Source organism: Chrysemys picta, chromosome 18 (assembly GCF_011386835.1).
Source record: "Chrysemys picta bellii isolate R12L10 chromosome 18, ASM1138683v2, whole genome shotgun sequence".
NCBI classification, from domain to species: Eukaryota; Metazoa; Chordata; order Testudines; family Emydidae; genus Chrysemys; species Chrysemys picta.
In genome coordinates, this window is record NC_088808.1 from 4,857,076 (window position 1) to 4,869,688 (window position 12,613).

Here is a 12,613-nt window from a genome sequence, read left to right on the forward strand (position 1 = left end):
TGAGTCCTATTGTAATTATGAAAGTGTGGGCCATTAATGGTGGTTTGGAATTTTGATGGCTCCCATTAACCAGGACAATTGTCTGTAGATGGCTCTGTTTTACCTGTAAGTCTTCCTGTATATGTGTGTGCTGGCAAGTGGGCAATGAAGTCTTACAGTGCCATGTGATCATGTCACCTGAACTGGAATCCATCTTTAACCTGGTGCTTTTCCATTTAGAAGGAGGGGGTGGGAACCCAGAGATGGACAAAGGATTCCCACCTTGTGCAAAAGATATATAAGGGGATGGAACAGAACAAAGGGGCTGCAGTCATGAGAAATCCCCTAGCTACCACCTGAGCTGGAACAAGGGCTGTACCAGGGGAAAGGATTGTGCCCAGACTAGGAAGGCGTCCTGTTTGTGATAGAAGCTTATTGAAACATCTCTGAGGGTGAGATTTTATCTGTATTTGGTTTTCTTACTGTATTAGGCTTAGACTTGCGTGTTTTATTTTATTTTGCTTGGTAATTCACTTTGTTCTGTCTGTTATTACTTGGAACCACTTAAATCCTACTTTTTGTATTTAATAAAATCACTTTTTACTTATTAATTAACCCAGAGTATGTATTAATACCTGGGGGAGCAAACAGCTGTGCATATCTCTCTATCAGTGTTATAGAGGGTAAACAATTTATGAGTTTACCTCCATAAGGTTTATACAGAGTAAAATGGATTTATTTGGGGTTTGGACCCCAATGGGAGTTGGATATCTGAGTGCTGGAGACAGAAACACTTCTTAAGCTGTTTTCAGTTAAGCCTGCAGTTTTTGGGGGACATGGTTCAGACCTGGGTCTGTGTTTGTAGCAGGCTAGCGTGTCTGGCACAACCAGGCAGGGCACTGAAGTCCCAAGCTGGCAGGAAAAACCGGCTTGGAGGTAGTCTCAGCATATCAGGTGGCAGTCCCAAGGGGGTTTCTGTGATCTAACCCATCACACTGGCTCAATCCCACTTCAAACACCCTCAGTTACTGTTCCTGATGAGATCTGTCAGCTTGCCAGTTTTCAGTCTCTTTACTCTGGGCTTCGTGGATTTTGTGCTCTAGACAAGAGGCGGATTCACGCAGAGGCAGGCTTGGGACTAAGCTAAGCTAGTGGAGGATGAGAGAATGGAGGGCAGAGCTGTCCCTAGGACGGGTGCCGCTGAGTTTCTATCTGCCAGGGGGTGCTCCCCTGGCCCCGCCCCGGCCCCGCCCCCACTCCGCCTCTTCCCTACCCAGTTCCACCCCATCCCCTGAGTGCACTGTGCCCTCACTCCTCTCCTCTCCCCTCAGCACCTCTGAGTCCAGAGGCAGCGAAACAGCTGATCAGCGGTAGGCGCTGGGAGGGAGGGGAAGGCGCTGAGCAGTGTGGGCTGCCAGTGGGCAGGAGGCACTGGGGGGAGGTTGGTAAAGGGGATCCTCCTTGCCCCCCACTCGCCCGCCCCTTACCTCACAAAGTGCAGGTCCCGGGGCGGTGGCCCTGATTCGCCGTTCCCTAGGGACGGCTCTGATGGAGGGACGCCGACTTTCAGCTAGTGGCGAGTCAGACATCAGTGGATGGCCAGAGCCTCGCAACGTGGGGAGCAGAACTGGCATTTTGGATGGTTCTAGCAGACGTCCAGTCTCAGTGAGCATGGCACAGCCAGACGGGCCCTTGCAATCATCCAGTCTCATCTTCTGCATAGCCCAGGCCCAAGAATCCCACCCAGGATCTCCATAGGGAGCAGTTTGGTTTCATTTAAAAACCAAACCGCTGCTAACTGGCTTCCCCTGCATGCAGCCATAGTAGCTCTAAACCTCACCCCCAGCACAAGGGGTTTGGTGAGAAAATGGAGGCCTGGCCAAGGTGCCCCTGTGTTCTATTCCCAGCTGCTAGAACAGCCCCTGGGGGCGGTCGGAAGCTGGGTGTAAGTTATGCCAGGGACCAACCTGAACTTCATCTGGCCTGGGAATTTGGAGGCTGCAGAAGTGATGTGCAGCCACCTTTGACCCTCCCCACCCCACTCTCCCTAGCTGGGCTGGGTGCCATTGTTATGCGGCTACTCGTATGGGCCTGCAGCTCTAGCCCCCAAGGGTGTGAAGGAAATGTGGCACAGTACTTGCCTGGCTAGAGCATACTGATGGAGTTGCCAAGCGGCCAGAGATTCCCAGGCCAGAAGGGACCATTGGGATCATCTAGTCTGACCCCCTGTGTGACGCAGGCCCTAGAACCTCCCCAATAAGTCCTGTTTGAACTAGCGTAGAACTTGGCCAGTTGTTTCAATGGTTAATTCCCCTCCCTGGTGAACAACCAGTGCCTTATTTCTCGTCTGAATTCGTCCAGCTTCAACGTCCGTCACAATAGTTCATGTTTCTCTGAGAGCCCCAGCTTTGGAGCTGAGCAGCCGCGTCTCTCTCTCTCGCTCTCTCTTCTTGCTCTAATGGATGTGGAGAGCCAGGGAAAGTGCTGCTCAAATCCCAGAAGGCAAAGAAAAAGAACACGCGTGATGTTTGGAGGCAGAGCCGCCCAAAGGGGAGCAAAAGGGGCAGTTTACCCCAGGCCTCCCATTTGAGAGGACCCCCGAGCCGGGTGGTACTGGGACCTGGGTTGCACACCACTCAGGTTTGGCCTGGTGGCCTCTCCCTCATGATGGAGGGGCAGCTGGGCCAAACCTGAAAGGTGCTTTAACCCCAAACACCAGGTCCCAATGCTGGGAGTAGGACCCAGCAACTCCCTGTCCCCATGACAGGGGCTGCCGCTGCAGAGGGAGTGTGGGGCAGGCGTGATCTCCTGGGCCCAGGGCCGGCTCCAGCATTTCTGATGCCCCAAGCAAAAAAAAAAAAAAAAAAAAGCCGCGATTGCAATCGCGACCGGCGGTGGCAATTCGGGGAAAAAAAAAAAAAGCCGTGATCGGTGGCGGCAGTTCGCTGGCAGGTCCTTCGCTCCTAGAGGGAGTGAGGGACCTGCCGCCCCCGAACTGCCACATGTGCCGCCCCTCTCCCTTGGCCGCCCCAAGCACCTGCTTGTTAAGCTGGTGCCTGGAGCCAGCCCTGCCTGGGCCTCCCCTCAGGGGTGAGTTTTGGGACGGGTGGGGGGTCCTCAGTTTCACATTTTGCCCCAGGTGCCTGAAAACCTCTGTGCAGCCCTTTTTGGGTCCTGACTCAGGAGTTTGAATGCTTGGCGTTGGCAACGCTACAACTGATGCTTTTGCTGAACTGGTCGGCAGGGAAACGGTGGCAGTTTAGTTTTGCCGCGCTGAGGAGAGATTTTGGCCCCCCCTTTTGCTGGGGAATCCAAGGGGCAGCTGGAATCAGCCAGCACTCGGCAGAGCATCCCGCTGTTGACCACTAGGGGATGCTATTGCCTTTGCATAGCAAGTGGGCACCCAGCTGCCGGTGGAGCAGGAGAGCGCCATGCAGACAAGATGCGGGGAGCTGGCCAGGTGTGGCCCTAGGTCCCCCCTTTCATGCTGCTGGAGGGAGTTCGCACAGGGATCCTGCGGAGAAGAATGGGAAAGCCCAGGGGAGCAATATCCTTCCTGCTACCCCAGCCAGGTGGGGCTGGCAGCGATGCCCTAGGGCAGGAGGCTGCCCCAGGGAGACGGGCTGCTCGGGACTGCCATGGAGAAGGGAAGCAGAACTGTGAGCCAAGGCCTGGTGCCTGCCAGCTGGTGGGAGAGCAGAGTGGGGCTGCCAGGGGCGGGGAGGGCCACACAGCCCAGCTGTGAGTGCCAGGGAAGCAGCATCTGGAGGAGAGGGGAAGTGCCATCACCAGTGCCAGGTTAGTGACACGGAGACAGAGGCGAAATGGGCACTCGCAACAGCTTCATTGTTAAAAAAAGGGGGCGGGAGGGGGGGGGGGGGGACGTAGCCTGTGTCCAGGCTGCAGTACAGTATTCTTCACACAGCACCCCCTAGTGATGACACGTTACCATGCAGCTTCACATCTTCTCTTCCCTTCCCCCCCCGAGCCCATTTTGACAGTTTTAAAAACTATACAACTATTTTTTTTTAAACTAACTTAAAATGTCCATGTGTCCATCTGTTACTTCTCCCTAAATCATACTGGGTTTTAACTACACGGCTAGAATGGGTAACACCTTGGTGACTAGGTTGTTTTTTATTTGCATCAGCTCTCCTGGCAGGTTTAGAGTAGGTGAATCGTCTTCCCCTGGTTCTGCACCTGCAATTTGTAGAGTTTGCTCAGTTGATTGAACGATTCTGGAACCAACTGAAGGTGTGAAAGATTTGTGTTGCATGTTCCCCTATCGGTCTCACTAGCATATGATGAGCAGGGCATTGGTGGTTCAATGGTAGAAGTCTCATGCAGGTGTCCTGGGTTCGATTCCTGGCCAATGCAGCTGCTCTTTTCTAGGGGCTTCAGCAGTTCTGCTGTGGTTGGCTCCTAACCTCTTGGAGATGGTCTAAATAATACTTAGTCCTGTCATGAGTGCAGGGGACTGGACTAGATGACCTCTCGAGGTCCCTTCTAGTTCTACGATCAGGCCATGCATTCCCTTTCTTTACAACCGCTGGGGTTCTCCATCCTTTTTCCTCCATCCAGTTTGATGCAAATGTGCTCAACTAGATTCAGATCTGGCAATTCTTTGAGAGGAGTTGGTTATGAAAGTGTTCATAAGCTTCTTTTGACTGGATCTGGCTACTCTCCTCTGGTCTGGGCACTTTGGGGCTTAGTTCTCTTCTCTTCTTGGAACAGTTGTCCTGAGTTTCCTTCCCATCAGAAGCTGAGCTGGGCTATAGCTGGTGGTTGCTAACAGTGCTGATTGGTAGTTCAGAAGAGCAAGGAATGGATCTTCCTGCTTCAATATTTTCTTAGCTGTCTGTACAGCCTGCTCAGACTCTCCCTTTCCTTGTGGGCAGTGGAGGCTGCTAGTGATGCACTCAACATCACACGTTGTTTGGAATGACTTAAATTCAGTTGTGGTGAGTTGTAGTCTGTTGTCCATCAATAGTGGTTCTGGGATACTTAAAGAACACATTCACCTATTTCACTTCTCAAGAACACTGCAACGTGTTCTGTCTTTCAAATATATTATTTCAGTATATCTAGAAACATAATTCACTACAACTAGGCAATGAGGTCCTCAGAATTCACACAAATCCACTGCTAGCCTCTTCCAGGGTCTGTCTGGTAGAGGTGGTGTTATCAGAGGCTCTTTGCATTGTGTTGGTCTGTTAGTTCTGTAACGTTTGCCTGAAGGTTCTTCATTCTTCATGCCCTTGTTGATCCCAGGCCACTGCCCTGAATAACTGGCCTTTATGTGCTCGTGACAGGGTGCACTCACCCTGCACTGGATGGGGAAGGGTTAACTCCTCACTGTGGGCTGAGGAAGCCATGCTCCCATGTCCCTACTGGGCATGCTCCAGGTGCAGCAATAGTATAAGAGACAGCAGCTCAGTCTGGCCTGACCACCGAGGAGGAAGGATGCTCCTTGCTGAGTCCAGCTCAGGAACAGCGGGAACCCCTGACTGTGGAAGCCGGAGGCGCTGAGACACAGACAGACGCCCAAGTACATGCGTATTCCCGAGAGGGACGAGAGCCACTGGGAACTGTACACGCAGAGAACCCTGGAGACCCCGATGATGGCTCAATGGCAACTCCAAGAGACATGGTAGGAAGCGGCCCGTGGGGACTAGTTATTATCCTGCGGGAAGCTGGAATGTTTCAGTTGGAGCCCCGCTGGCTCAGTGGTGATAAGGCTCTGGGCTGGGACCTGGTGAAGCAGGGTGGGCCTGGGTCCCCCTACCCCAGCCATCACCCACTCCTAGGTGGTGGCCCACTTCCCAAACTGGCTGCTGGGCTGCTCATCCCTGAGAGAGGGGGTAGCCATATTGGTTCTGACCACTAGGCCTTATAGCCCTGGGAGCCAGGGCGACTCTATTGACTCTTGTCGCTAGGCCTTATAGCCCTGGGAGGAGAGACAACTCCATTGACTCTGACCATTAGACCTTACAGTCTTGAGGCCAAGGACCTTCCGGTGGACTTATTCATGGGGTGCACTCACCCCGCACTGGATGGGGTACCCCCACCCTGTCACAGTGCTTCATGGATGCGGTCTGGTCCCTGCCCCTGACAGAGTTTGTACAGGGCCGGTGCCACCGAATGGGATCTGTGGAGATCATCGAGCACAAAACGCCTGGAGGAAGGCATTCTAGTCAGTTAGCACCACGCTTCCTCATTCAAGCAGGAGAGGGTCCAGTCCAATGCATCTCTCATCTTTAATGAGTCTATTTTGGTGTGGTAGAACCGGAGAGAGAGAGCAGAAACTGCAGTCAGCATTGGTTAAGAACCCCCTGAATTTTTGGTGATCCCCATTAAAGCGTTCTGGGAGGGGGACTGGTGGCCCCGGGTCTGGGAGCGTAGCACAGTGTACGTCTGCAGTGCAGTGTTCTCGTTCTGTAGCTGGGTCACCTGCTCGCATGGTAGTGGGTTATCTGCAGCGGACTGTGCCAGTTGGGCCCACGGTGCCACGTTTACATCATGGAGCTGGGCGGGATTGCCTGTGCAGTGCTTGGTTCTCTGTTGCAAGTTGTAATACTTGGGCTCACAGCGTGGGGTGCTCCTCCTCGGAGTGGTCAGCCTGTTCCGGCATCTCCACTATCGTCTGGGGCATGCTGAGTAGGAAGTGGCCCATTGCCTCCATGTTCCCACAGGGTAGATCTTCACCGTGGGCTAGGGTGGTCCAGGCAAACCGTCAGAATTCTGGCAAGGGCAGAGTCGAACCTGAGGCTGAGGGAAGTGGAGCAGAGTTTGTCATCAACTTCCAGGCAGGGACTGATCCCGAGGATCAGAGACTGAGTTGGGTTTCAAGAGCCAGGTCAGAAGGCGAGGTCCCAATCAAGCTGAGGTTGAAGACTGGAGTTCAAGAGCAGGAATGGTCCCTACTGTTACCAAGACACTTCCTGGCAGGGGTCGGCACCTTGTTGCACGACGGACACTTGGCAAAATTACTGTACTTAATGACGGACATTGCGGGAGGGGGTTATGTCATTCAGTCATTCAACGTTTCTTGAAAAATTACCACAGACCTCAACATTTTTACCACGGACGCTTGTGTCCACGTATGGACACGTTGCTGACCCCTGCTTCCTGGAACCACGTGGGTTTATGTGGGGCAAGGAGCCCTGAGGCTACTGCCTCTCGGACCACTTGCAGTGGGACTTGTTGGGATCTGTGCTTGCAGTGGTGCAGGAGGTTGTACGTAGTGGCGCATAAGCTGGCAGCTGCTGCTGGTTGGCAGCCTGGAGGTGTCCTCTGCCCGGTAGCTCTACAGGCCTGAGTTTGAAATCTACTGGGCTTTATAGTTAATGGGTCAAAACCTTGGAAGGAAGGGATTGTATTTTTGACTGTGTTTAACTGATGCTCTGCAAGTCCATACAAAATGCAACATCTTGGAGGCGTTCAGGATTTACAGACCTGCAGGGCAAGACGTTGCTGCTTTGGCAGCAGAAGCGTCTCTTGTTCAGTCTGTGTGTAATCAGGGGTTGAAGGAGCTCTCCCCTGACATCTAGTGATGAACTAAGGGAAAAGACCTCAGGAGTAGACTATTTGCATAGACACAGCTACTCTGACCAGCAGACAGACCTGCTTTCCCATCAGTGATCAATTTTGGCTGTTTTGGGTTAAAATTTACTTCGGTATTGAACGCTGGGGTAATAGATGTTGTTGTTCTTACTGTATGAATAAAAGGCAGCAGACGTGTCCTTAGCATGCCCTTATTGAGGGGTCACCCTAACTTTAACCTCATTGCTCACTAAAGCTGAAATCCCTGATTTAGGGTTGAGCCTTTGACATGGTACAGAGACAGGGTTTCAGTAAAAAGATGAGGCGGGACCAGAGAGGTTCCCCACCAGGCGAAGTGGTAGAACCTCGAACACCGCTTTTAGCCATGGCAAGCAGCAGCAGAGACAGTGACAAGCAGTGGCAGAGACCGCAGTGACAGCGGGGAGCAGAGGCGGAGGAGTCACTCAACCACCCCCACACCCTCCAGGTCCGGAGAAGGACCAATCCTGGACTCTGGGACGTTGCTGACCTCGGACACCAAACTGTGAGTGTGGTACAGCAAAAGGAGAGGGGAGTGGCGTGTTAGAGAGACATTCATCCATTGGACTTTCACACCTCAAGCTGGGAAACAGGCCAAGGGCATTGCACAAGATACTCTGGGGCAGCTGTTACTTATTGTTTGTGTAATTTCAACTCGTTGTTGCGGTGTTTCCCCAAATTCATGCTGTGGTTTCTTCTCATGATAAAAGTCTTCTTCGGTTGTACAGGGACTCAGTGTTTGCAATGGGGGAAGTACTGCCTCCTAGAGATGCCCGGGGGGGGGTATGCGGGGGCTCGAGCCGTGTCTGTTTCGTAATGTTAAGAGGGAACCCCTGGATATTGAACCAGGCCCTTGTTATTGCCGATTCCACCTGGCAGAAGGGTTCCACATGTAATTGCCGTGCTGGTGGGGCAAGTTGACCTTTTGATCCTTTCTGCTCTCTGAGTGCAGCCACTTCAGGTGTTCGGCTTCTTGCCGTTCCCTATCTCAGTGGGGAATCACAAGATACTCCAGCTCTTAGACTGGCCCCTGGTATGCTACCCTGTGTATGCCAACCACTTCTCACTCTGCAGGCCTGGCCGGGTCGAGGGCAGCTGTGCTTCCTCCCTTCAGGAACCCGGGACAGTGACCAACAGCCTCCTTCCAACAAAGTGGTTTTATTTAGCAGTTGGAACAAAGCATCCGAGAAAAATGGGGTTTAGAACAACAAACTCCCACCGTGCACATTTTGTCTCTGCTTCGCTACAAGCTAAGTTCGACTGGCTTCCCTTTCATGGCACAGGAACAGAACAGTACCTGTTTATATTCTCCTAGCCAGCCCCCTGAGCCTCCCGTGTGACTGTCTGCTTCTCTTGCTCTCACACACCCTCTTCAAAGTGATTTAAGTGCCCCCCAAGATGAAAGGGCTGGAGCCATGGGCAGCGGGTATCATAGGGCAGGGCAGGCTAAGCCTCCGCTGACCCAGGGTGTAGCCCCGCCCATGTTGAGCCCCAAGGCCCTGCCCTCCCCCTCTACCTGAAGGCCTGACAGTGGCATGGGGCTGTGCTGGGTGGGGTGAGTGGCTCGGGAGGGGGGAGGGGGAGCAGGCGGGCTGGAGATCCTCTGGCTGCAGGGGCTCCTCAGGGGGGCACTCAGGGCTCTGGCAGGTGAGGGGGGTTCACCCACCGCCCATGGCTAGAGCCAGCATTATCCCTAACAACCCTTATGTGTAAGCTGCTAGGTGACTATTGGAAAGGGCCTCCTCCGTCTTTCCCTAGATGGGTAGATTCAGACACTGTATTAACGAGCCCCCCAGTAATACTTGTCTGTGCCTGCAGGGCTCCTCTGCTTTGCATGTCGTACGTTCTCCTTTTACTCAGGTAACAACAACGTGGACGCTGAGCCAACAAAGACTGTATTGCAAACAGCTGTTGTGTAGCCCCCATCCCTTGTCTCTCCTCAGCCTGCACCACCACGTGTTCTCCGAGGCAGCTCCACTCTGCATCGCTCCACTCCGGGCTCTGGCCTAGGCCTGCACTGATCACAGCAGAGTATGAATGCATCACAATTCCCAACCCCTTCGTCAGCTTCCCTCCTGCTTTTCCTGTTGTAATTTGTCTGCAGACCAGGATGACCCGTGTGGGTGGGGAAGTGGGTGGAGTTCTGCTGCAAGGTTGTGAACATGGAGGGGTCAATGAATATCAGAAAGTGCTCCTAGGTTCTCTCCAGGCCCCTTGGCGAGGGTTCACTCTTTCTCCCTTTCGTTTCATGCTCGCTTCCTCTCCCCATTATTTTATCCGGCGTTCACGTCTGAGGTCTGTTTTTCCTTCTTACGCTTCCTTTTACCCTTTCTCGCCACTTCTGTTTACAGCACGCTTATGCTGTGGTTCAAACAGAGGAAGAGCTGCCTCATTGTGACACTGGGACTCAACATAAACCAAACCCTGTGTTTATAACATCGACTGTGATTCTCAACCTTGTGTGCACACTAACTACGTGTGCTCTGTGGAAGTGGGGCAAGGCAGACTGGAGCCGTTGTTGTATAGTTTGGGTGTGAGAATGAGGAAGTCCCTGAAGAAAGGCGGAGCGAGTGTGGCCTCCATAGATATAATGGACCTCTTTATAAAAACTACAAAAGCGTTTTCAACTTCCCCGCCTCATACAGCACGTTGGAACTGCTTATGACTCCTAGACAGGAAGTCAGAAACAGTGACACTGCAGAAAGCAGCCTGGAAAACTCTGAGTAAAATGCTTAAAAGCCCCAGATATTTGTTCATTTCTGAACGAAGCTATTGAAAAAAGGAAGCAGAAGTACTGGAAAAGGAAACCACTTCCTGCATAGAGCTCAGTCCAGATGGCTAGGTCTGAGTCCCTAGCACAACCCAGCTGAGAAGGAACTAAGCGGGTTTCTAAAAATCATATTGCTTTTGCCCAGCACTAATGTGACCAGGGTCAAGTTGTGATACACAATGTGTTGTCCCCCAGAGGCCAGAATAGCTTTTGGAACATCTAGTTTCATCACAATTTGTGAATCTTGTGTAGGAGCGGGTTAGGGGTGTGACCATTTCTAATATTATTGGTATCAATATTACAAAACGGCAATGAATCTTACAAGATATGCCATGGAAGTGGAAAAGTTATGATTTGCTAAGTATGATAATCTTGTTTATATGTATGTGTCCTCTTTGTATTGTGAGTTATAAATATGTCTGAGATATCTGTATCTCAAACCTGTGCTGTGCGCCTGGGTGACACCCCCAGGCAGACTGGCATCAGCGCTATCCAGACCGCTTAATGGCCCATCAAGGGCAATCACCTGTACAATGAACCCATTGAGAAAAGCCAGGGGGATATGCCTATGTGTCAGCAGGACATGTAAGGACATTCCTGTGGACAGGGGACTCCAAAAACTTTTCCATGCCCATGTGCTTTGAGTTTGTATTTGGGACAAAGGAAATACAAGCCACATGAAAAAAAGATATAAAAAAGGCAGCTGCCTCTTCTCCATTTTTCTTCAGTTCTGCTTCTCTCACCTTTGGAGTAACTTCTCTACAAACTGAAGCTTTGAACAAAGGATTGATAGACATATCCAAGCTGTGGAAGTGTTCCAGAGGGACTTTACAAGCCAGCAAGCTCACCAATGCTGCTAAGAACCTGATACATGGACTCTGAAGTCATATGTATGTATCTGATTGCTTTGACCATTTAACAACTCTCTTCTCTTTCTTTTCTTTTATAATAAAAGCTTTAGTTTTTAGATATTAAAGGATTGGCTGGCAGCATGGTATTTTTGTTAAGATCCATACTAGTATTGGTCTGGTAATGTGGCTGGTCCTTTGGGGAAGAGAAGAACATTTTGTGAAGTGAGTAGAGTTTTAAATAACTTCTCACTTCACTGGACCTATATGTTGATTGGGAGCCAGAGACTGGACTACAATAAAGGGGGCTGTGTGATTTCTTTTTTTCAGCTTCTTGATAACCAGCATGGGGGACCAGGAGCAGTTTGTGACTGGGTTGGTGAATCTAACTACAGTGTTAACCACCAGTTTTTGGAGAACCTGCTCTCCTTTTTGCAGCCTGCTCTGACCTTGGCATTTTCAGTGTGGGTTACCCTAGGCACCTCGGGTCACAAGTGGTATTTCCTCTTCATAAGCATTGATGAGACCATTACTGGAAGAGATTAATAGATGTTATTATTAATAATTAATAAGACCAAAAGGGACACTTGTCTAGTCTCTCTGCCTGCATAACACAAGCCAGAGAATCACAGAATATCAGGGTTGGAAGGGACCTCAGGAGATCTAGTCCAACCCCCTGCTCAAAGCAGGACCAATCCCCAGAAACTCGCCCAGCAATTTCTGCATTGAGTCCATACATTCTGAGTGAGCTAGAGCAGTGTTGTTCAATTTTTTTGACATCAGGGATCGGCTTGCTGCCTTCCTAAACTGTGTCAGGGAGATTTCAGGGACTGGTGCCAGTCCACAGACTGGTGGTTGAAAAACTCTGAGCTAGAGCATATCTTTTAGAAATACAACCAATCTTGATTTTAAAAACTTCAAGGAATGGAGAATCCACCATCTTACAGAGAGAAACCACGAATGTAGGTCACAGCTATAGTGTGTGTGTATGTGTGGGGGGCTGTAGTTTGGGAAGCAATGACTCACAAAAGGTCGTTTGAGATCATAGTGCAAACCAACTCAGTATGCGTCTGACGAAGTGGGAATTCACCCACGAGAGCTTATGCTCCAGTACATCTGTTAGTCTTAAAGGTGCCACAGGACTCTCTGTTACTTTTTACAGATCCAGACTAACACGGCTACCCCTCTGATACTCAACTCAATATGAGCTTGCAGTGCAGTGAGGTGTCTAAGACACCAAACAGAGCACTAGTGAGCGGCAGTAGCCCGGAGGCTCTTACTGGGGCCTCTGTCCAGTTCTGTTGGCCACACTTCAAAAGGAATGTTGATAGGTTGGAAAGAGTTTAGAGAAGAGCCCCAAGAATAATCAGGTCTGGAAAACCTGCCTGGCTAAAGGATTCTGGTCTATTTAGCGTGTCAGAAAGAAGGTGAAGAG